A 25,253-nucleotide genomic window follows, 5' to 3' on the forward strand; every position below is an offset into this window, starting at 1 on the left:
GCATTACCAACCTTTCCTCTACCCAGAAGACTGGGTGTATAGAGTTTGGACAGATGTTTTCAGCATAAACCTAACACTAGGGAACTCAGGTGCCTAACAATTGATTTACCCACTGAGACATCTCCCCAGCCCCCTGGAGGGCCTTTTCTAACCAGTCTCCAGCCCGCTCTCCCATCGCTTGGCCTGTGATCAGTGGTGGGTGACGGGCGGCTCTGGCTGAGACCCGGTTTTCTTTCTGGATAAGGACTAGCAGATCTTCATAGAAACTCTGCTCTTACCATCTGGCTGACTGGCCTGTGACAGAACGGAAAGGTCTCACAGTGCTTGCCCTCGTGAATAGGAGTCTGCAGAGAATCCAGGAAATAAAAGTAAATTACCCAGCTGGATGCAAGGCAATGGGACAAATCTTGTCTGTGTTTTAGATTAAAGAATGTCCTTAATCCCCAGCTCTGGAGCTGACATCTCTACTGAACAGTGATTGGCTTTGGATCGGAATCTTCAAGCTCCCTGGACTGACATTCAGGGATGTTTAGGCCTGGTAAACATTTGTCTTTGTTACATGGCATTTGGTTCCGTCCATGTCTTATTTAAGACATAAATGTCAATCTCTCTCTCTCTCTCTCTCTGTGTGTGTGTGTGTGTGATTATTATATCATTATTGTACACACTGCCCTAAACAACCATGGTGTCACAGATAAAGACTGAAATCTTCAGTGGTCTCATCTTCTAATTTAGTATTTAGTTTAGGTCAAGTCCAAGGAAAAGCATCCCAGCACCAGCAACAGATCTGCCACTAGAAGCAATTCTTGTTCTGACATGTTTTTGTTTTAAAACACGTAGGGAATGAAAAGACAGGAATACAATGACTAGACTTTTGTTTGTTTGTTTGTTTCTTCAAAGATGAAGCAACAGAGTGAATTGCCCCAAACCATCTGTTTGGAGAGATGAAGAAAGCAATGGCAATTGAGGAAGGTATTAGAAATCCACAGCAAAGATGCACTCCAAGGAAGAAAAGAAAGATTCAAAGGAAACAGAGAACTTGAGCTGTATGCCTTCTAGGTGAGGATTGAGGGGATGGAGGATGCCAGTCAGTGAGAAGAGAGCAAGCCTGGGGTGACAGTGTAGCTCCAAGTTCAAAGAGCATCACTGGGAGAGGCAGAGATTTCCATAACTGTATTCGTCAACAGTGTGCGGCTTAGGGGGGGGGGAACTGAGGCAGTTTTCTGCCTATGAGTTTATAGAAACATGGGCAGTTGTTTCTGGCCTTTTGTGGGGGCATCTCTTGGGCTCAGAAAGGGAGCATGGTGAGAAATAGCAAGAGATTTAGAACTGTGACTTTATCTTGCTGCTGAGAAGTCACCATGAAAGTACCTTGGTGGATGGGGTCTCACGTGGTTCAGGAGTACGTTACGAGTGGTGTATATTGTATTTTCACAGTGGGTGCATTCTCTAGCAAAGATTGGCAAATAGTTTTATTGGCTAAAAGGTTAATGCTCAGTGAAAGCCAGGAACTGACAGGCTTGTAGAGTTATAAATACCTGTCATAGAACACATGCCATCAAACGGTTTTCCAGAAACCGTGGTATGGAAGCTAGTTGTGATCCCTTTTGGGCCCAGAGAATTGCCAACGATTCAAAGCAAAATGTCAGAGCTGGGCAGGGCATGGATGGTTCGGCTTTGTGATTCTGATATATTTCTTGTGTTCTGTGTTCCCATTCCTTGCTCTGGCCCTCTATCCAACCAGAATCTCTTACCATTGGTATTTCTGAGGCAGAAGAAAAGCTACACTTTGTGCAGACAATGGATGGAATGGAGGCCCTGGGTGTCTCTGAGATTCTCTCATGAGAATTCTCTTTGGGCTTGGCATCACTCTGGCCTTTGATGGTCCTGTTCTCCCTCATTCTTCACACATCTGGGCTGAGGCATGGTAGTGTCACTGGTGGTGTGCGGAGACTGCTACTCATTGGATAACATTGTGGAGTTCCTTCATGCCAGGCACTGGGAATCCAATGGTACCCTACCTCTGACCTGAGTTAGGCCCATCATTTGAAATTAAGAAGTCTGTAGCCAGATGATTAATGTTACTTGATAGTGATTTGATACTAAGCAAATGCTATCAGAAGGAAGCATAATTCCCCTTGGGAGGAGAACTTGAAAGGAAAGGAAGGCTATGTCAAGCAGCATGTATCAAAGACACCAGATGAGTGGGGGAAGGGAGAAGGCAGGGGGCAGTATTCTCCTTTCTGCCTGCCTGTCAGCTGTCCCAGCCTCTTCCGCTGGCCCTAACCCTTACAGAGCAGCCCCGGGTTCCTCTGGCCTCTCACTTTTGGGTGAAATTGACCAGTGGGAGATCTGTGAGTAAAGACTGTGTTATAGCAGTGTGTGCTCCTGTCCTGGAGGCCACAGCTGCTGTCAAGAGACCTTCCTCAGTCACAGCTTCCTCCCCCTCTTGCCTCTGACGACCAAAGGGTGGCAGCAGCTTGCAGCCAGGGCGCTTCACAGTCCTTGTCGCCTTCCCTCACTCCTCCCCTCCTTCATTCAGCTTCCTTCATTCGTCCTCTTGGAATCTTCTGGCTACTTCTGGCTTGGACCCTGACCAATAATCTTGCACAGCCTCTACCCAGAGTAAGATGGCCCCAGGAATTGGGCATTATGGTGGCTGTTCAGGGGTCAGACTCTGCTGGATCTGGTGGACCATGTTAAGGACACAGACCTTGATATTTTCTCCTTCCCTCTCTCCCTCTTCCTCCTCTTTCCCTCTTCCGTTCATATATATAAACTTATATATGTATGTAAATATATGTGAATATAGATGCAAGTGTCTACCTTATTTTGAGACAGGGTTCTCTCATTGAACCAGGAGCTTGCTAATTACACTAAATGGGTACTAGCTCCAGGGGCCCTCCTGCCTCTGTCTCTTCAGAGCTGGGGTGATAGATGCTTTTTTTTGTTGCTGTTTAAACAAGTGTTGGGTATCATATAGAAATATTTATAAACAAAATACACATTCAGTGCTGCTTGGTGGATTAGAGACAGAGAGGGTCCGAAAGAAAGATTGTGGACGGCATCAGATAAGTTCTTATTGTTGTCACTTGCTGGATGACAATGCCACTCCTGAGCTGTGAGTATCAGGCCAGGGCTACTTTAGGGACAAGGTTGAGAAGTCAGTCACAGGGGGAGGAACTCTGGGGTTCTTTAAAGAGTGATATGCTACCAACAACTCACCGGGAAGACGGCTGGAGGCTTTGCAGTGGATGAAGCACCTCGGAGATCACTCGTTATGGAATTGTTTCCACACGACAAAGAGCCAGGCTAGAGTGGGCTGAGACTCAGGTCTGAGGTGAGGAATGCAGCCACAGGGGGATGCTGAGAAGAGGGTGCCAAAGGGAGGAGACAGGAGGATGCTACGTGGAGGAAGAAAGTGGACTTAGCTAGAGCAGTTTGCTTTGTTTTGTGTTTCGTAAGGGAGCACTCCCTGGGAAAAATCAGTGGGGAGGTAGAAGCTGTGTGGACAGAAGGCTCATTGGCAGCAAAGAGTCCTGAGGAGGGTGGACAGCTCATGGGAACAGGTGAAAGAGGTTCCTTCACTTACTCCGCCTTGAATGTATGTACCACAACAGAGGGAAAGAAGAGAGGATGCAGAGACAGATGCGGGTGGCCCTGGCGCTTTTGAACATGTGCTGCAGAAGCACCCTCCAGATGTTGGGTCCTTTGTATTTAGTAGGGGAGAGCACCCAGGAATTACCTGCTCAGACTGTGGGTATGTGAGTGTGTGTGTGAGCTTGTGCGAGCATGTATGTGCAGGCACAGCATGTGTGCTGGCATGTGAGGGGCACACACAAGCTCACGAGAAACTTCGGTAATTCAGCAGTGAACAGAAAAGTTCGAACTGACAGACCAGAAGGAGCCAGTTCTAATCTGGTGAGCAGAGGAGGCCGGGACTCCCCAAGTGTCCCCCTACTCACCACATGTCCTGAGGAGCAGCAGATGAGGAGAGAAAAACCTGAAGATGTGTTTCAAATGCTACCGTGACATTTATAGGACTACAGATGAAAATAGAAAGTCTGCAGGCATGGCTTGCATGTGAGAAGAGAAAATCGCTCACTCAGGAATCTGCCCTTCTCTGTTCTGCAGAGACTTTCTAAGACATGCGCACACAGGTGAGTGATGTAAACACTTTAGGACCATAGACTGAAGGCACTGGACTTGGCGTACAAGGCCAGCTTCGTACGCATGTGGCTGTGGGATATTTCTGCTGATATGTCACCTGTTTGGGGGGTGTTTCTATGAATCGTTATTAGGCTGGACTGAACTCCCTCGTCTCCAGGCATCTGAAAGGAGACGCTAGCTCTGCTGTCTAGATGAAAACAGCCTCGGAGTGGCACATCTTCTCCATGTGGGCTCCAGGAGAAACGTTACAATGTTCATTGTTTGCAGGTGGGTGGCTTCTAAGTGTTTCCTCTATCTATGTATCTCAGATCATGGAAGAAAATGTTGGGGTGACTTACTGCTCTCTATTGTACCAACCCGGAAGCTATTCAAGGGCCAGGCCAAGGGTTTTTACACTCTCATTCCATTACGTGGGTGATTTGAATCTCTATTTATTAACGCCTATCCTATTTACTCCTTATGACAACCTTATGGGAGCTACAGCATTAGCTTTAATGTGTAGAGGAAGTAACCGAGGCTTAGAGAAAAGTTGCATGAGATCAACTCTGCAGGTCAGTGACAGCACCGGGTTTGAGGCCCGGGCCTCATTAATGACGTACAAAGGCTGGATACCACAGCCAGCTCTCGTTCCCACGGGGCAGCTGTCAGGGGCACCTTTCCACGACCGTGCCTTAAAGGTGTGGGGTGTCGAGAAGGCCTTTTCAGATGTTGTGATTAAAATTAGACTCTGTGCACGCCTAAACCAGATGCTCCCACCACACCCCTACTCTCTTCCAAGTTACCCTGGACAGTCACTGCCACACTTTGAACCTGAGGTGTCCCCTACAGATTCGTTGGTTTTCAGCCTCACTGTTTGGCTAGTGGTGTCATTTGGGGAGACGATAGAATTTTTAGGAGGTGGGGTCCACTTCCCAGCTTTTAGAAGGAAGTAGTCACTGGGGGTGGCTCTTGGGAGTACACCCTCTTTGGGTTTTGTTACTGCCTCCTTGCTATGTTTCCTGGCCCATCTTCTCTCTGAGGAGCCTTTCCTGCTGTGATAGTTGGTACCCTCTGAACCTGTGAGCCAAAAAAAGGTTCTTCTTATATGTTGATTTCTGTTGGGAGTTTTGTCACAACAATGATAAAAGAAACTAACAGAGTCACAAACTCTGTTTATTTCTTTTTGGGATAGGGTCTCACTCTGTAGTGTGGGCTGGGCTTGAACACCCAGTCCTCTTGCCTCAACCTCCAGAATGCCAGGATTATAGTTATATGCCACGGCGTATCTATCACAAACTCTTATTAAAGGCCTATTGGGTAGGACAAGGCCAGTGCAACCGTGATGATGCAGCTCTGAACCAGGTCGCTCAGAAGTGCACTATGACCTGGGATGCTGTCTGTGCTGTTCCATTCTAGCCACGGTTGTCTCCCTTGGGAAGTCAGCATTTACCACAGGGACCCATGAAAGGAACTGAAGACACAATGGCTGTGTTACCAGAGTTTAAGGTCAAGAGCTCTGGCTCCAGGAATCACAACAGATTGGTATGGCCACCTGTATGGTAACAGTTAAATGGCACAAGGTAGAGAAAGGGGATTTAAGTAATGTGGTGGTGTTGGAAAGAGAAGATGACGATAGGGTTCAATGACCCCCAAGTCCTTCTTCAGGCACTGACATGAGCTTTAGATTTAAACACAGGAAGGATTGGAGTAGAGAACAAGAGGTATGAGTAATTGCCATGTTGGCCAAGGTTTCTATGGCGGATCATTATCTTAGTTTATTCTACAATGTGGATGATTGGCCTAGGACTCTATCCCACAAGGCTGGCTGTTGCTTGAGGGTAGTATTGGTCTTAGTTACTTTTCTATTGCTGTGAAGAGACACCATGACCAAGGCAACTTATAGAAGAGAGCATTTAATTGGAGGGTTGCTTGCAATTTCAGAGGGCGAGTCTGTGACTATCATGGTGGGGAGAATGGCAGCAGACAGGCAGGCATGTTGCTGGAACAGTAGCTGAGAGGGAACTTTTTACTCACAGCAAGAGGGAGAGGGAGAGAGAGAGAGAGAGAGAGAGAGAAGAGAGAGAGAGAGAGAGAGAGAGAGAGAGAGAGAGAGACTGGACCAACATGGGCTTTGAAAGTTCAAAACCCGCCCCTAGTGACACACCTCCTCCAAACAGGCCACACCTCTTGATCTCTTTTCAAAATAGTTCTACCAACTAGGGACCAAGCATTCAAACATATGAGCCAATGGCAGTCATGTCTTATTCAAACCGCCATAGTTTCTTTTGAGGATATTTATCAATCCGTGTCTTTACTCCTAGAATCTAAGACAAAAGTCCCTAGGGCAGAGGTTGTCAACCTCTGGGTCACAGCCCCTTTGGCAAAAATTCTATCTCCAAATATATTTACCTCATGATTCATAACAGTAGCAAAGGTACAGTTATGAAGTAGCAACGAAAATAATTTTATGGTTGGAAGTCACCACACCGTGAGGAACTGTATTAAGGGGTTGAAACATTAGCAAAGTTGAGAACCACTGCTCTAGAGGAAAACATTGGAGCAGAAGGGACAACATGGAGTTAGCAGGGCCCGTGACTAGTGTCTTCCTTCAGCTGTTCTTGCTTATCTGAATTTCAGGATTTTATATACATTGGACACAGATGTTTTTCCACCCACAAAGCCCTTAACAGGTTTTATTGCATTTGCTGACAAATTATTTTTTTCCAAGGGCAGAGTTCCAGACCCAGGCTTAAGTTTTTGGCTCACCCCCATGATCTCTTCTCCTCCATCTGCCCTGTCATTGCCACGCCTTGGGGGAGGACTTGGGCTCTGTGTGTCAAGACTCGGGCAGATTTAGAGCCTGCTTGGCTCAGGGCCAATGAGATTTGGACCCGTAAAGGCTTTACTTCTGTTCCCTTTTGCAATTTCCCTTTTAACATTCTGGCTTCAATTTAGTTAGATTGTCATTAGGTTGTACAGGCTCCACTATATAACTAAAAGAGGTTTCTTCATGTTGGAGGCGAGGTCTCATGTAACCCAGGCTGGCCCTGAACTCAGTGTATCAGAGAGAATTATCTAGAACTCCTGTTCCTCTTGCCTCTATCTCACAAGGTCAGGGATTACAGCCTGTGTCACTGTGCCAGGTTGAGTAAACCATGGCTTCCTGGGACCACTTACACTTCCTAATGTGATTCCGTTGTCTCTCTCAGCTATCCTGAGGCTTTGGAGGGGCCATGGAGAAACAGGAATCTGAAAACAAGCCTTGTGTGGTTCCATCTACAGTAAGATTATCATATTTTATTTTATCTTAGTTTCTTTCCCAACACTCAGGGGCAGTTGTTAGAATATTTTTATTTTAATTGGTAAAGTAATGTACTCAAAAACTCTTGCTTCTGGCAGGGCAGAACTTATCCTCAGTGTCAAGATTTGAATGACGTGGTTGGGGTCACCGTGTTTCTGGTGTTGCCTGAGGGTAGCAAGGATAGGGGAGCTTAAGGTTAGATGTACAAGAAGGAGAAGATTGACTCCTGTAATGAGTACTTTCTGGAGGAGAGGCATAAAACCCACTGATCTTGGGGTTTCTACCAAAGGGGAGAAATAGTAACAATGACGATTACAACCAAACTCCCTTGAGAATTTATTTCCCCTGTCGTACTCCTTATTTCTGGGATTTCTATGAGTATATGGTGCCTGGGAGATACCACCAAAATGGCATTCCTTGTAGTTTATGCATTTATTCAGTGAATATATGTTGAGTGCCTACTTAGTTATTTTATTGATTGCCACCCCCCTTAGGCACAGTGCCTAGGGCTTAAGAGCTTGTCAAGCGCCTACAACAATATTTGAGATCTACAATTAAATTATTAACTCCAAGACAGAAAGCAACATTTCATAAATGTCTAATTGAGTGTCTACTAAGCTAACATCATGCCAACCAGCCAACTGTTAACAATTTAACACTTTTGTAATTACATATAAGTAATACATATAAACGAGCTTTACACCTCAAGAAGAAAGTAATGAATTTAACACATGAATGGCTAACATTTCAAAAAAAAAAATCAAAACAAAGCCATGACTGTCATCTAAGTATATAATGTGAACATGCATCAAATATTTTATAAATCAACCAGAAAAATCATAAGATGTTACAACTAATCTGGAAGTATGTAGGTCATGAAATGAACTTGCAAATAAATGCAAAATTCTTTCCAAAATGGGGGTAGAAATCAGCTATTCTACCAGACAGAATTAGTTTGCATCCTTAGAGACAAGAGTCATCTGCATTGCTATCATTTCTTTTTTTTCTTTCTTTCTTTCTTTCTTTCTTTCTTTCTTTCTTTCTTTCTTTCTTTCTTTCTTTCCTTCCTTCCTTCCTTTCTTTTTTTAAACAGGGAATTATAGAGTCTACACACAGGCTCAGGTAAGCCATAGTATGTGTGGGATTCGTGCAGACAACAGCCTATTTTCAAGTAAAAAGACATAGTGATCATTTAGGCACATTTTAAGGTCATTCACATTTCTTCTCAAAGAGAAATAATGCTTGCTTGATCACCAAAATAAATGATTCCAACTAGGTGTGGCCTGGATGCTTATAGAGATGAGGCAAGGACGTTCATCAACACATTTAGAACTTAGCAAATTGTGAGCCATATATGTTGAACAACCAACCACACCGCTTTGATTTTTATCTAGGAGTTCTTACAAGGAAGCTCAGATGGTTTCTAGCTCCTCTCCTGTGGACTATCTGAAGACAACTTGGTGATTTGAATGAGAATGGTCCCTCATATATTTGAGTGTTTGAGCCACAGTTGGTAGGACTGTGTGTGAAGGATTGGGAGGTGTGGCCTTGTTGGAGGAAATGCGTCACTGGGTGTGGGCTTGGGGGTTTCACTGGGGGGTTTCATGCCATTCACAGTTAGCTCTCTCTGCTGCCTGGTAGTTATCTCAAGATAGGAGCTTTTCATATCTTAAAGCTGGTTTACTGCTCCAGCTCCATGCCTGCCTGCTGCCATATTCCCCACCAAAAAACTCTGTAAGCCTCTCAGTAAACTTTTTTTTTTCTTTTTTCTGTAAGTTGCCTTCGTTGCACTGTCTTATCACAGGAATAGAAAAGTAACTAAGAGACCAGGGCTTGTAAGAAACTCTTTCCATCAAACTCTACCTGCAGGATCTATGAATTTAGGTGAATTCTTCTTCACTTAAAGGCCCTAAAATCCCCACTCTACTTTGAAATGACTCATGAGCACACCTGATGTCTATTTCTCAAGGCAAAGCCTTATCTAATTCTGACATAGGAACTTTTAGATAAGACCTTGATCGTCCAATCAATTTGTCTAATATTTTAGTGAAAAGAGGAAGTCATTTTTACCAAAACTGTAGAAATAACCATATTGCAATGGAAGGTATGGAAATCCTTTCAAAAAATCCTAATATTTGAGTATTTATCAAGCATAGATATTTTAAATGTTTCATTTGAATTACAAAACAGAGTTTACTAAGTTGCTGTTGGTTCTTTACATAGGTCCAGAAAATAAAACACTGAAACTAACAACATTCTGGAAAAGCCTGGTAAACTTTCCTCATTGGTTTTACACAGGGGCAGTAATTTGCGGCCTGTGTTGTGTATTCCTGATCCAAAACCAGGAAGTGTTTCAGATTTTACATTATTTTTATCAGATTTTAAGAGATTTGCTTGTGGGTAATAAGAGTGCACAAGAATGAGACACAAGTCTAAACAGGAAATCGCTTCTGTTTCATGGGTGCTTTATGTACATGTTGCGAAGATGCATTATGTAATATGTTTAGTGTTCCCTTGTTTCTGCTGTGGCTTGAGAGACTAGGCCAGATGTGGAATATTCTACCTGTGACATTATTTCAGTACTTCAAGAGTTTTGGATTTTGAAGGAGCTTAGAATCAGGGTTTGAAGAGTCTGTTGGTATCTGACTCCCTCTTTCTCTAAGGCAGTAACTGTTTCTTTCTTTAAGGCCTAAATTCTGGGTGGCACCTACTTAGCATTGCCCCAGGAACTCAAAAGCAGTCATAGATAATCAAGCTGTAGTTACTTTGTTGCTGGAGATTTTGAGTTGTGAAAAGTCTGATAACATGTAAAACAATGTTAATGGGCCAAGTTTAGTCATGAGTTATAAGTTCAGGTCAGTGATAGAATGTCAGCATACTCAAGCCCCGAGTTCAATACTCCCTTTCTTCCTCCCTCCCCCTCTATCTTCCCTAATTATCTCCCTGACCCCAAATATTCCCCTCCTCCTCTTCCTACCTGTCACACAACCCCAAAGATGTCAACAAATGGTACATTTGAATTCTAAAAACATCTAAATGTATTTCATAAGGTAAAAACATCTTGAGGCACAACATAAAAATCTTGAGTTCTAGTACGCACACTATGCCAAGAACATTGGGTTAACAGTAAATCCCTATCTTACTTCACATTTAAAAAAAAATTCCATGGGTAAGTCTAATGACTTAAGGCATTGAGACATTGGGTAAGACGCTGAGAACCGGTGTCATCGAAGCGTCTAGCTTTAAATAAGGGGAGTAAGATCTGCTTTAAGTAAGCATTTCAAATAATGCTTGAGTTGGTAACTGATAACCTCACACTGATGTTGCTAATAGCTTTAGGCAAAGCATTTCCAAGACAACAATGAGTACAGGAGCACTTGAAAGAAACGATGGCTTGGTGGCTTGTGAGTTCTGATCAGTGCTGTCCCCAAGGTGAGAACAAATCCTATAAGGTAGGAGCACTGACAGTCCCTAGGGATTTCTCACAAAGCATACAATTTCTGAAGTGTTTATCTCACTTATACAAATTTCACTCAGGGCAGGCTGCCTCTCCAACAGCGCTTCCCACATTAGTCCCAGATCAAACAGACAGAATTATTTCTAATACTCCTGTTTTCATAGCATAAAAGAAAAAACTTCTTTGTGATTTCCCCAGACGCTTTTTTGGAAAATGCAACATCTCAAAAAATGTTGGACTTTTCTAATCTTTTCTTTTCTTTTTTCTTCCTCCCTCCCTCCTTCCCTCCTTCCCTGCCTCCCTCCCTCCCTCCCTCCCTCCCTCCCTCCCTCCCTCCCTCCCTCTCTCCCTCCCTCCCTTCCTTTCTTCCTTCCTTTTTTTTCTTCCTTCTTCCCTTTCCTCTTTTTCTTTGTATTTAGAATTCTATTTGGAAAAGGTAAGATTAAAAACAAATCAGTCCACCTACCCCGCTAAAAGTCTCAAAACTCCACCCTTAAACCACCCACCCCTAGGGCTCAGGAGCCATGTCACATCAGAAGAAGGATGAAAAGATTGTAAGAGCCAGACGCTAGGGAGGACCAGAGAAGAAAAGTGTCTTCTGGACACATTTAAGATTGGTTCTTGCAGACTTGAGAAGCAGTATTTGATCACTTATTTATTCAGAGGAACAACAGAACATGAACACACACAGGTGGAGATGCAATTGCAAAACGTATAACCTTATTACTTTTGTACAAAAGGAAATTTTGTTCTTTTTCTTCTTAAGTAATCAAAGACACAATGAAGCCAACACAAACACTGATTCAAAGACAGAATGTTTTCTCTCTAGCCAGAAAGAATTCATTAATTCTACAAAGAAAGTATTCTATACAGAAAGTAACTAATAGCCATTAACCCAATAAGGACATCCATCAGAAAAGCAATGATAAACATCCACCAACATAGAATGGCTTTGGCTAAAATTTTTAACACATTTCATAACTTCTTTTAAGACTGCTGTATTAGCTACAATGTTCACATCCCAAGTTTTTTTTTTCATTATGCATTATCATACTGTAGAGCAAACCTTTGACACTTTTATTAAGATGGATCCCAAGAGATCCACAAGGTAAAAGTAAATTCTTATAATTCCAAGATATTTTTTAAATGAGCATATAATTTGTTTATCACTGCACTTCTCAAATTAAACAACAAATTGATATTTTAAAAACTTCTTGGTAGCTCAGCTGTAATTCTAGTACTAAGGAGTCTGAGGTAGGACGAATACCATGAGTTCGAGATCAGCCTGATCTACATAGTGAGTTACAGGGTATAGAATGAGACCCTGTCTCAACCAAACCAAATCAAAGCACCAACAGTAACAACAATAACAACTCCTGTGTTTAAAGTCAATGATATTGACAGATGTCTTATAATTTCTAATGATATTGACAGCTGTCTCTCCTTAAACTTCCTCTGGGGGCTTCAACAAGTCCCAAAGGTAGGAAACCATATTAAGCCCAAAACATCTGACAACTACTGCTTTCAGATAAAACTACTATTTTCCCTTGAAAATTCAAGACTCCTGTGCACTTAGATTTCTTTAGCATCATTGCTCTGAAGCATAGCTGTCACTGCACATATTAATTATAACTTTTAACCAAAATAACTAACCTGACAGTCATACAGAAAAGTGGATGGGGCGGGGGGGGGGGAGCGGACAAATTGAGAACTTTCTGCTATCTACTAGATTGATAGCGTATTAGAAAAAGCCCACAAATCCCATCCCTACAGTTAGGTACCTCTCTTTTCCGTGTTCTAGACCGGCAAGAACGAACACATTCATTACCTTCACCCCTAGATACAGAACCGCTCAAGCGTGTAATTAATTATTTATGGCACTCTGTCTGAGAATTTATCTAGGCTGTCAATGACTGTCTTTTAACTTAAGAGAAGTTCACACTTTTAAGCTACTTAAAGGCCAGACCCTGAGTCTTATCTTCTGCATGCTAGGCACGAACTCTACCATTGGGCCACAGCCTCAGCTCCTATTGAAGGGTCTTGGAAAATATCTTCAGGTTGGCATGCTATAAAAATGTAATTGCTCCTGTGTTAAGGGTGTATCTCAGAGGTAGAATTCTTGTCTAGCGTGAACAAAGCTCAGGGTTCCATCTTCAACACTGAAAAAAATTGAAATAAAGTTATGAAAATCATGATTAAGTTTCACTGAACATGCATTTACATCATGCAAGATTAATGCCATTTTATTTGATCAGCAACCTGATAATTATAGAAAAAAAACAAGTAGAATAAATGTATGCTTTGATTATATTTAGCACAGACAAATCAAAGAAGACATAATTGTTTTAATAAGCTGAATATTAAACTAGATTTATTTGGTAAAAGTTTATCTTGATTATGTGAATCTGGATTTTTAGATGTGTTTCTGAGTTCATTTCCATAGGAAGGTTCTTTCTTTTGTTTTCTTTCTTTCTTTCTTTCTTTCTTTCTTTCTTTCTTTCTTTCTTTCTTTCTTTCTTTCTTTCTTTTTTGTGGTGCATTTAAAGTATTAGAAACCCTTCATTTTATAAAAATGTAAGAATGCTTGGCTGATGTAAGCTCTTGTCACTCAAGCTGATCACCGCAGAGACTCTTGGACATAAGCCCTAATTTATTGCACTCTTGGAGAGTAGGAAAGCACCTCACTCTCACAGAAGTAGGGGCCAGGCACAAACCACCCAGGAGAGCTTAGAGCTTCAACACTGCAAGTTTAGCGTCAGGTACCAAAACAGAAAACCCTTTGGTCCAGACTCCAAAGAACGGATGTTCCTCCCAGTGGGTACAAAATGCTTTGAGCTCAAAATAGACAAATTGGCAAATAAGAGGAGCCAGCCAGATTCTCCCTGTGCAGTTTCCTCACTTAACAGAAAACAGATTCCTGTGATTTCAGATCATCAGACTGTAATCCTCACTCCCAATCCTTGCCACTACCATAGCACACTGAATGCTCAGTCAATAAGCAAAACAACTGAAGAAAACAGAACACAAAACTGGGGGTAGGAGGGAAGTGACTAGAGAAGCAGTAAACCTTGAAGCTACCTAAAGTTCATCTCTCTTAAAAACTTATTTCTATATTTCACATCTCATACTCTGCTTCCTTTTGTTTGTTTGTTTTTGTTTTGTTTTGGGTCAGGAATTTACAGCTTGGGGCTCAGCTGTCTGGGAAGGTCTGTCACAACAGTGGAAGACTCCTTAAGCCCTTCAAGAATATTTTTCTAAAGAATGAAACATGATTGTCACACAGATACATGACTCCTGCATACACACCCATAATTTTATTTAACTTAATAAGAGAGCTGGTAGGATGTTGTACGTGCTAAGAAGAGGATTGAAAGGCAGAGACGGGCATGTATAGCAGAGGGAAAGGGATATATCTCATACTCATTCTAGTGTCATTGACTAGGTCTCTGATACAGATTAACAGGAAAAGAAGCAAATAATTTTATTTTGTTGGGGAATATGTGCTGGTTCCTTTTGGATAAAGGAGCCATTACAAATCTGAGTGTCTTTGTCTTTTTGTTTTGTTTTGTTTTGTTTTGTTTCGAGACAGGGTTTCTCTGTGTAGCCCTGGCTGTCCTGGAACTCACTCTAAAGACCAGACTGGCCTCAAACACAGAGATCCACCTGCCCCTGCCTTCTGAGTGCTGGGATTAAAGGTGTGCACCACCACCACCAGCTAGCTCAAACCTGGGTGTCTTACTGAAAAGTTGGATAAAGACTCATGTTTGTGAAATACACGGCACAGAGAGAGGAGACCAGTGAAGGCTTGGTGGGGGGTCTGTCCAGGTTTCCATCTGTGTTCTTCATCTTCAAAAATAAAGATGCTCCAATCATCTTGGGACTCTCACACACAAGCTTTATGCCCCATGTCAGGGCAAAGGGTCCAGGGAAGGTCAGAGACACCTGTACATGCTTTTGTTCAGTCCTAAGTGACATGCCATGATGCATTGTTTTGGAGTGACACGTTTTAAACCCTGTCACTTATATGAGTTTACAAATACATATAAATTCTTCTAATTCTCCTTCTCCTTCTCCTTCTCCTTCTCCTTCTCCTTCTCCTTCTCCTTCTCCTTCTCCTTCTCCTTCTCCTTCTCCTTCTCCTTCTCCTTCTCCTTCTCCTTCTCCTTCTCCTTCTCCTTCTCCTTCTTCTTCTTCTTCTTCTTCTTCTTCTTCTTCTCTGAGACAAAAGGAAGTCGATCATCTGTCCACCCGGTGGGCTGAAGTTTCCAGTTTAATAGAACATAGTGATTTGCATTGCTATCAGCGATCCACAATTTACAGAATTGTAAAACAGCTCAAAGACAATAAAAGGTGCAGACTTCATAGATCAGAATTCCTGAAGGGCATGCTTCAGACAGAATATAGATTTTCCTGGAAGATATATTGTAATCTCTATTTTTATTTTGGCTCCCTTCCCATACAAAGCTCAGAAGTATGAAAATGATAAAAATATATATTGAACAAATTGTTTCAGAGTTTTTATAGTGGGATAACAGTGTGCTTTATGAGGTTTGATTTGGTGCAGAATAGGCACATGACTTCTGAAGTGGGTGCTCTAAAATGGTCACCCTGATGTCTATCAGGGGCTAGCATTCTGTTAGGGCATATGCTGAGGGTAGGGTTCACTGAGAAAAGTAAAGAATTCAAAGCCAAGTAAATAGACAAAATTAAAAAAAAAAAACCTATTAATATGCCATTAAGAAAGTGAATCGAGTCGAATAGAAGAGTATGGTTGGTGCCTAGGGAATTTGTCTAAATGAGACACTATTGGTTGCTGACTCAGTAGCCTCACCCCTGCTTAACTGAGATCAGGTTTTTGTTTTTCAGATTCAAAGAGGCCCAAGGTGTGTAGGAAAGGTCGTCTCCTCTCTTAGTCTATGGTCCAAGCTTACAATGACAATTCCTTTCTCCACACCTTTCTCTAGTTGCCATAGAAATTAGTTTACTTTTGGCACTGTTATCTCTCTCTCTTTTGGGTTATTACCTACATCTGATATTGTCATCCTCCAGTAATTTTTTTAAATTAACTTATTTTCAGTTACAAAAGTACCCACGTAATGAAAAAGCATATGAGACAAAAAGTAAGGAACAGCTTTTAATGAGTACATATAATTATCACCCATGTGATAATACACGCGTGCTCATGGTCTCCAAAGGTAAATGCTACCTGAGAGCAGCCTCTTCCTTGCTCCCAGAGGTGACCACTGTTTGATACAAAATTCCGAAATTCAAAATTCCACTGAGGTCGCCTCCACTCCCCCCCCCCCACTTTGCAGCCACAGCTACTTACTTATGGGATTCCATTTCATTCAACCATTATGTCTTTGAGATTCATTCATTTGGTGCTGCAAAAACTGTGATTTACTAATTGCCAAATGGCAGGGCTGTCAAAACTTCTGATCGATCTTACAGAACTTTATGCCATCAAAAATGACGGTGGACCCTAAATCCGTTTACAAACTAAAATGAGAACTTAAAACTGGAAATAACAATAAGTCATTAGGTATGTTAAACAGAATTACAGTTCTATTCCTATGTATACATGTAGGAGAATTAAGATCAGAAAGTCAAACGGGCACTTGATAAGCCATTTTGTTTTCACAGCAACCAAAGATGACAACACTCCAGTTGTCCATGAACCCAGTTCCAAAGACCATCAAACTCTGGAAGATGACCACCGTGGATTGTTATTCAACTACACAAAGGAAAGCACCTCTGATGTGTCTTTCGACATGAATGAACCTGGAAAACATGTTGTGAACAATATACCAAGCAAAAAGGAAAAGTACTATATAAATGAACTACACGAAATGTTTAGAATAGGAAAATTTATAAAGACAAACAGTAGATTTGAGGTTTTCAGGAGCTGAAGGACAGGGAAGTCATTGCTTGAAGGGTTTGTGTTTTGTTTTGTTTTTTTAATTTGTGATGATATCGTTAGTACTGCCAAATCACATACTTAAATATTGTTTGGGTGAAAAATTTTGCTTTAGCATAATCAAATTTATATACAAAAAAGAATATAAATAATACCCAAACCAATATATGCTACCACAGTGGCTCTCAACCTTCCTGATGCTGTGACCCTTTAATATAGTTCCTTATGTTGTGGTGACCCCCAAACCATAAATTTTTTTCATTGCGATTTCATAAATGTAATTTTGCTCTTGTTATGAATTGTACTAGAAATATCTGATATTTCTGATGGTCTTAGGCAACCCCTGTGAAAGGGTGCTTTGACCCCCAAGGAGTCAAGACCCATAGGTTGAGAACCACTGTGCAAATGTAAGCTTTGTGGTCAATGTTTGTGTCTTTCCCATGAACTCCCATGTCGAAATCCTGACCTCCAAACTGATCGTGAGGAGGTGGGGTCTTTGGTGGGTGGTTAGGTCACAAGGTATATTAGTTACTTTTCTGCTGCTGTGGTAAAACACGTGATCAAGGCTACCCATAGCCATCTAGAGCCCACCCGGATATCCAGACAGTTCTGTCTATAACTCACCGCACCTGACTCTAGAGTCCCAGGTATCCAATGCCACTTTAAGAATTCGTACAGGTAAGCCAACGCCCTGCTTCAGCTACCGACTGCATTTCTCCTGGTTACTGGCAGCAACATGGCGAAGCATCTACTACCTGAGGATGAGGCCTAGCAGGGTTAGCTAGCGACTGTGGAAGTCCGCAGTCATAGACTTACGCTTGGGCAATGGGAAGACAGGGGACACCGAGTGTGTTACGCCCACACACTAGGGAACGTTTTGCGCAACCTCGACAGCGCTTTTCCAGCTGAGTATTCCCAGAGGCTGTGTGTGGGAATCACTGTCTGCCACTGAGCAGCGGGAAACAGCTTCCTCCTTGTGGGAGCTTGAACTCCGGGTTTGCCGGTTGATTGCTGGTGATCTTTAAGACCACACTTAAACGTTTGCATTCCTTAATCGTTTTCCCCCCCATCCGCAAGCTTTGACTGAGCATGTTCTATAAGCCAGGCACCGAGGGCTTTGATCTATCAGTGCTCGGGGAGGAAAGGGACAGAAAGCACATCAACCGGAAGAGAGTTTTATAACCTCAGCTCCTCAGCTGCAGGCAATCTAATAAATAGACACGGGTGATACGGCAGCAAGACGAGTAGGCTTCCCAGAATTGTCACTTCCATTTCTCTTCCAACACCGGTTGCTATAGAACAGGGTTGGCAAACCACAGCCTGTGGCCAAAGCTTGACTCACAAACAAATCCAGCTCAAGGCCAATCTCGGTTCACTGTCTTTTTATTTAATAAATAAGGTTGCATTAAAATGCAGCTGCACCCATTTGTTTGTGTGTGATCTGCGTTCGTTTTCACGCCCTAACATGGCGGAGATGGACAGTTGAACAGCAACTGCACGGCTCTCAAACCCTAAAATATTTAATTTTTGGCTCTGTGTGAAAAACATTTTCACCAACTCATGATACGAACTCGCGTCCAAGGACAAAGGATCCCAGCTGCGCGGAAAGAGCCAGAAGTACACCTTTGAGAGTAGGGATGATTAGGCAGGAGACGCTGGGCTCATGCGAATAGTGGGTCATTTGGAGGCTGAGCCTTGGGAGGCTTTGATGTGCTCACCTTTCCAGCTGAGCACACAGGGAGGACGCCGAGTGGCAAGAGCAAAAGCAGAGCTGGTTCTGTCCACATCTGACTCCCCCGGCTTACTGGGATAAGGTTGGTATGGAAAGGACGAGCAAACATCATGAGTCTATGCCCACGGATGCACCAGTTAGACACGCTCCGTATGGTGGATACCTACCTATGTGAGTGGGTTATGTAACAAAATGTCGGATGAAAAAGACGGAAACAGAATAAGGCCTATGATGGTGAACCGTTTACGTGAATTAAAAAGAAATGCTTGTCAAATAGTTGTGTTTTATCACAGAAGCAAGAAGATAGACGGTCCTTCGCATCTGGGTTTTGCAGACAGGGATTTAACCTATGATCTTACGGCGGGGTGTGTTTGAACATGTCCAGTCACTTCTGTTATTCTCCAGCAGCACAGCAGCTACTTACATAGCATGTTAGTACTCTGTTAGTGCTATGAGCACTCTAGAGATGATGTAACTGCACGGGAAGATATGCATACCCTATATGGCAAACACCTGCCAATTGATAGAAAAGGCTCGAACATCTGCTGATTTTGTATCCAAAGAGTTTCATGGAATCAGTCCCTCATGGATACCAAACGGTGGCTATGCATTAATCACAATGGATTTGCCTTGTGGAGGATGGAAGAAGTGGCTTTGAGAAATGAGAACGGATCAACCAATCAATAAAGACAGTGCAAAGGCTTTTATGGACAGATGATTATGGTGCCATGAGGTGAGGTGAGGTGTTTAACTGACTTAGCCCTTGACATCTGAAGTCAAGGACCACAGGGTAACAGCTGATAAAAAAAAAAAAAAGAGGAAGAAAGAAGGAAGATTGGAGGGATCTAGGGCATCCTACTTCTGTTATGATTTTCACAGCTAAATAGATTTATGACCTAGAGATGACCTATAGAGGCTATAGAGGCTAGTTTCCAAACAACCTACTGTGTTAATGGAGACAGTGGTGGTGGTCTCTGTCTCCTGTGAGAGAGAGAGAGACAGAGGCAGAAACTGAAAGACACAAAGAGATGGACACACATACACACACACACACACATACAGACAGAGTGAGTATGTGTGTATCAGGGGTGTGGATCTAAGCCAAATGGAATCCAGTCCTGTCCAGGGCAAGGTAGAATGTGACAGGTTCAAAAAGTTGGAGTTGAACTCCTTATTGGGATCTACAGATCTATCAAGATTTGCCTTCTTTGGCAATGGGCATGACAGCAGTATGGGGCAGAGGAAAGCTGTAATTCTTGGGATGCTAGTCTCAAGCAGATTATCATTGTTGAGAGTAGCACCAGAATACCACACTAAATTCTGACCTGTCCAGGGACTGCACAGAAGCCTCGGACAACAACTGACTAAAGATTTCAGAGCAAATATTGGGTTCTCTGAACAAATGTCTCCCTCATCTTGTAATTGATTTCCATAACTTGAGATTACTACCTGTCCTGACCTGGGATTGTCTGATGAGCGCATGAGGGCTTGAATCTGAAAGAACCTCAGAGATATAAAATATCATGTACCTTAGTCATTTGCACATTTTAGCAGTTTCTAGCAAACAGTTTCTCTTTACAATTTACTCCATCAGCCTAGTTTGGGCAGAAAGCAAAAACGAAGCTGGTAAAAACCTCAAACAGCCAAATTATTCCAAAAGACTTGGGAAAACACGGTGGCTTTTTATGTTATTTTACTTGTTTTCTTCAAAAGGAATACCTATTATTACACGTAATTACATCCTTCAGTCTCCAACATTAAATAAAAATTAAATTAGGCCTTTCCTATGGTTTTCAAACACTCTTCTCGGGCAGCCCAATTTACAGCTGAGTTCTATCGGGCTCTCTCAGCTGCCAGCACTGGGAACGTCATCTATTCCTAATCCTTCAGTCTCAGATAATAAGAAAAACTGAGACATTGGAAAAGATCACAAGTCAGTGAATGGACTTTGTTATCAGAATCACAAGGAATGGAAATCATACTGTAAGGATTGTTCTTGTTTGCCATAGATCAAAGCATCGTCCAACCCTCTTCTTGCAGTAGATGGGAATTAGGACAGGGACCCATTTCTGAACCATGCAGAGAGAGGGGGAGGCTTTGGAGCACTCAGTCCTACGTGGGATGTCTTTATTAAACCCTCCCCTCAAGGCTCCGGCATCTGTGTGAGAGAGGAATTGTAAAGATTATAAGAGCCAGAAGTGGTAGATGACGCCAAGTGTCTTCCAGATCCATCCGGACTGACACACAATGGGAGTCACAGAAACTGTGATGGCATGCACAAGACCTGCACAGATTCAAACCAGACAACATCCCAGCACTGAGAAGGGGAACTGAACACAAAAATCCTACCCCTGACCAAGAAGCTATTTGCAACTGAAACCTGCTGGGAAACGGAAAACCAGCTTTCTCCAGGGGAGTGTCACTGGCTCTGTCAACGAATCCAGGGTAGGCCCCATGGCCAGAGGTAGTTGGCCAACTGTTGGTGACTATTGCTGTGATAAAAGACCATGACGAAAAGCAAGTAGGGGAGGAAAGACCTTATTGGCTTATGCTTCCACATCACTGTTCATCATCGTAGGAAGTCAAACAGGGTAGGAACCTGGAGGCAGGAGCTGATACAGAGGCCATAGAGGGGTGCTGCTCACTGGCTTTGTTATTGTGCTGAAAATTTTATTGCTTAAATTGTCTTTGTGTTTTGGAAAGAAAGAAAGAGAGAGGGGGGAGGGAGAGAGAGAGAGAGAAAGAAAAGAAAGAAAGAGAGAAAGAAAGAAAGAAAGAAAGAAAGAAAGAAGACAAAAAAGCTCCCACAACTCCTAATATCTTAGACAATGTTGTATGCTAGCAGCATACCGATGGCCAGTCTAGAGCTTCCCTTTCATCTGTGCTGAGCTGCATGAGGTACAGTCTCTTTTAAGACTGGCTTTATAGAGCGGAGGACGCTGTTCAGAGCCCAACTATAGCACCTCGTGGAGGGGGAGGGGCTCGTAGGAACACGCCAGCCAGTCAGTATGAAGTGACAAGGGAAAAGGGCAGCACTGGATGACTTTACTACAGGAGGCAGGCAATAAAAAGAACAAGCAGAACGGAACTAAAGACGAGGGGCAGCAGCAGGAGGGCTGTGTTTCTCAAGCTTGAGACACAGCCTACCTTTAAAAGAATGCTGGCTCTGACATCAGACACGTTGCTAATTTTGTCTTTTTTTTTCCCCATTGTCTAGTTTTATCTTATTGGAGAAACCCATAAATGTTTGTTTGTTTGTTTCCTTTCTTTTTTCTCTTTCTTCCTATCTTTTTTTTCTTTCTGTCTTTCTTTATTTCTTTCCATCTTTCCTAGAATTCAGTTTAGCCAAGGATAGCCTTGGATTCCTAAACTTTTTGCCTCTGCCTCCTGAGTGCAAGGGTTATGGGTAGGTGCTTACAGCCACACCCAGGTGCAAAACAAACAAGCAGACAAACAAGGCAAACAAACGCTCAGAAAGCTATTGCGGGGCTGCACCCAGCGCTGGACTTGAGGATTCAGGTTCAGACACCACACACTGGTGCCTCTTTCTGGATGAGCAGCAACACAATTGGGAAGCACCTGTTCATAGCCAGCTCTGTTCTAAGAATCATCTGCAGTCCAGTCAGGGAGTACTCTTCATCAGTGAGACCAGGAGTTAAATATCCAATATGGTTTTTTTTTTTTTTAAGTAAAGAGTTATGACGTTTAGAGCCAAACCATACCAGCTTTGTGGCGAGTGCCTGAATCTCCCAGCCGCTTCTGACAAGAGCTTATTTGTCACTCAGAGTTGCGGGGCTTCCCTTTGGCAGCTCCTCGAACTGTTGGGAAGCCTCTTGAATCATCTGGATGGAATAAGCCGGTCGGTCTCTGTATGGTTTGCGTGGTGAACGTCATCACAGAATGGTTGCTTCTGGGTCACCACGGGGAAGGAATGCTGAAGGAAAAAAAGAACAGGCAAAACAGTCAATCGCAGGCTAAGGGGACCACCCCAATTTATTTCTTGTCTTAGCGGAAGCAGAAGCCCTGCTCCCCCATAACCCACCACAACTAACTGCCCCGCTTATTCAGCTGCTACTGTCTCTCATGAGAACCCAGCCCTCTACCCAGCAATCCTGAAACCGCAGGTGGGGCTCTGTGAAGCACATTTGGCTTTTCCAGATGGTTCCCTATTAGGCTTTCACGTAGGGGGTGCTACATGGAGACCCTGAAGCCCAGGGGACAGAAGGGACTTGCTCCTGATGATGTGCTCCTGCTGGTTTCTTTTTCCTGAGTTATCCCAGCCAGGGAGGTACCTGGGGAGTTGGGGCGGGGTGGGGTTGTATGTGGGCAATGAACGGAAACCCCTGTGATACCACAAGATTCTCACCCCTTCACATGACAAAATAACTTTAAAAGCGGTTAACAATTCTGGCGGCTGGAGGGGTGGCTCAGTGGTTTAGAGCGCATGCTGCTTCTGCAAAAGATCCAAGTTCTGTTCTATCAATGATCAGACAAGTGACTGGGAAAGATGCAGGAAATCTTCCTCCCTTTCTGTAGGGTGTTTTGGTAACTTGTGGTATCCTAGTCAGTGCTGGATAATAATGCTATTACTGTGTGCCCAACACAGAGCTAGACGGTGAAGACGTGATGATGCAAAACCAGAATCCTCGCATGCCTGGAGCTCTGGCCAGTAATCTTCCTGTAGCACACCCTGGCTTATAAAGAGCAGAACTTATTATTTGTTGTTGGATAGGATGGGAAGGCCAAGAATGAGGTGCCGAAGGTCTCTGACTCCTGTTCCTTATGGCTGCCTCTCTGGATCATGTTATATCCTAACATGGCAGAAGAGCAGGAGAGACAGCCTACTGCCATGAGCCTCTGGCTGTACTACCAGCTCATTCATTAGAGCAGAACCCTATGACCTACATACTTCCCGTTAGGCCAGTCCTGGTGCACGGAGGATTAACTTTCTAACACATGAATGTTGAGCAATCTAGTCCACTACAGCGATGCCCACGGCAGGAAGTACAGGTAGAGTGGTAGGCTCAGCATGGTCCTTTGTGGGTGTTCCGTTTTCCACTCTTCAATCATAGAATGAAATGTCCCACCTCCCGCTGTGGGATCAGATTGCGAGTGCACATGGCTCCGTTCCTCACTAGCTATCTGTCTAAGGAAATGTTGCTTACCTAAGCCCTGGCTTTGCCTTCTATGAAATGGGCACAATTTGTTTCTACCCCTTAAACTGTGAGGACTGTGTGACAGACAGGACAGCGAGTGCTGAGCATTGGATTTGTACCCACAAAGCCAATGGTCTCAGCCTTCCTAATGCTGCAACCCTTTTTAATACAGTTCCTCATGTTGTGGTGATCCCAGCATAAAATTATTTTTACTGCTACCTCATAGCTGCAATTCTGCTACAGTTATGTATCTTAATGTAAGTATCCGTGTTTTCTGATGGTTTTAGGTGACCCCTGTAGAAAGGGTCACTTGGCCCCAAAAGGGGTCGTGATCCACAGGTTGAGAACCACTATCACACTGTCAACGCTGAGAAAACCCTAGACCTTGCTTGGTTAAATTTTTCTTCCAGGTTTAAAGTCAATTTGGAGACAGGTATGTGTGCTGGTTAGTTTGACGTAACAAGAGGACACAAGAAGAGGGTCTTAAGGAGGAATTATCAAGATCAGGTGGGCCTGTGGGCATGTCCATGTGGGACTGCCTTCCTTGTGAAGTGAGGTTGGAAGTCCCACCCTGAAACTGGGTGACACCAATTCAAGGGCCGGGCCCTGGACTGCCTAAGATTAGAGAAAGCTATATGTAACCAAAGATCCGTATGTTCTCTCTTGGCTCTTGAATGTGGATGTGATGTGACTGAGTCCTTACCTTGCCTTTCCCAAAACGACAGTCTATGGCCTGAAATTTTTAAGGCAAATAAATTCTTCTTAAGTTGCTTACTGTCAGAATATTTTATCACAGCAACTGGAATGAAACTGAAACACAATGATTGTGAGTGAGGCAGGAGGGAGGAAAATGAAGTTTTATGATGTGGTTCTCAGCGAAGATGACAGCATCGACATCAATAAACTGGAAAAAAAATGATGCCGCCTGCTAGCCAAGGAAAGCCAGTTTACAGCGCAGAGGGTAGAGAACCAGGCTGTATCCCGGTGGGAATCGGATTGTGAAACGCCATACAACAGACACCAGTAGTGGGAGATTGGAGCTGAACAGGTGAGAAGTTGGAGCTGGGGTGAGCCTGTTGGCCAAGGCAGACTCTGGAGGAGCTGTGCTTTGGATCCTTGTGGTAAGACTAGCAGGCAAGTGTGAAGCGCAGTCGGTCTCACAAGAGGAAGAGCAGGCCATCTCAGCCCATCGCTGGAAAGCACAGAAACCTTCGAAGGATGTTTGAAACATACATTGATAGAAACGTATATTGAGAATGCTTCAGAACGGATTCGTGCAAGTCCTGTCCCCAGATGGCTACAAATCTGTTTCTGCACCTCACTTGTTTGTCAAAAGAACCCTGTGATTCCACTCCCTTACTTCATGAGGTCCATGCTCAAGTTTGAGAATTATGGGCTAATTCGGCACAGCCTTTGAACCCCTCCTCCATGTATGTATACGGTGTATATATTCACATATGTACATATGTACTCTAGACTGTTCCTCCTCTTACCCAGTTCTAATGTGCCTCCCTTTTCAGCTCTCTGGGCTCCAGCTATGT

The 25,253-nt window shown here is 43.3% G+C and overlaps 1 long non-coding RNA gene across 2 annotated transcripts; it reads left to right on the top strand.

The window, feature by feature from the left end:
• The first annotated feature begins 4,015 nt into the window (after positions 1-4,015).
• On the top strand, positions 4,016-18,522 carry LOC132655440 (uncharacterized). 2 transcript variants are annotated; one of them, XR_009593251.1, is made up of 4 exons: positions 4,016-4,160; positions 4,302-4,437; positions 7,359-7,430; positions 16,551-18,522. It is a non-coding gene; the product is annotated as an uncharacterized LOC132655440 (long non-coding RNA). The 2 variants fall into 2 exon arrangements; XR_009593250.1 differs by lacking the exon at positions 4,016-4,160 and having other exon boundaries at positions 4,195-4,437.
• The last annotated feature ends 6,731 nt before the right edge of the window (positions 18,523-25,253 follow it).

This window comes from Meriones unguiculatus, chromosome 7 (assembly GCF_030254825.1).
Source record: "Meriones unguiculatus strain TT.TT164.6M chromosome 7, Bangor_MerUng_6.1, whole genome shotgun sequence".
NCBI lineage: Eukaryota > Metazoa > Chordata > Mammalia > Rodentia > Muridae > Meriones > Meriones unguiculatus.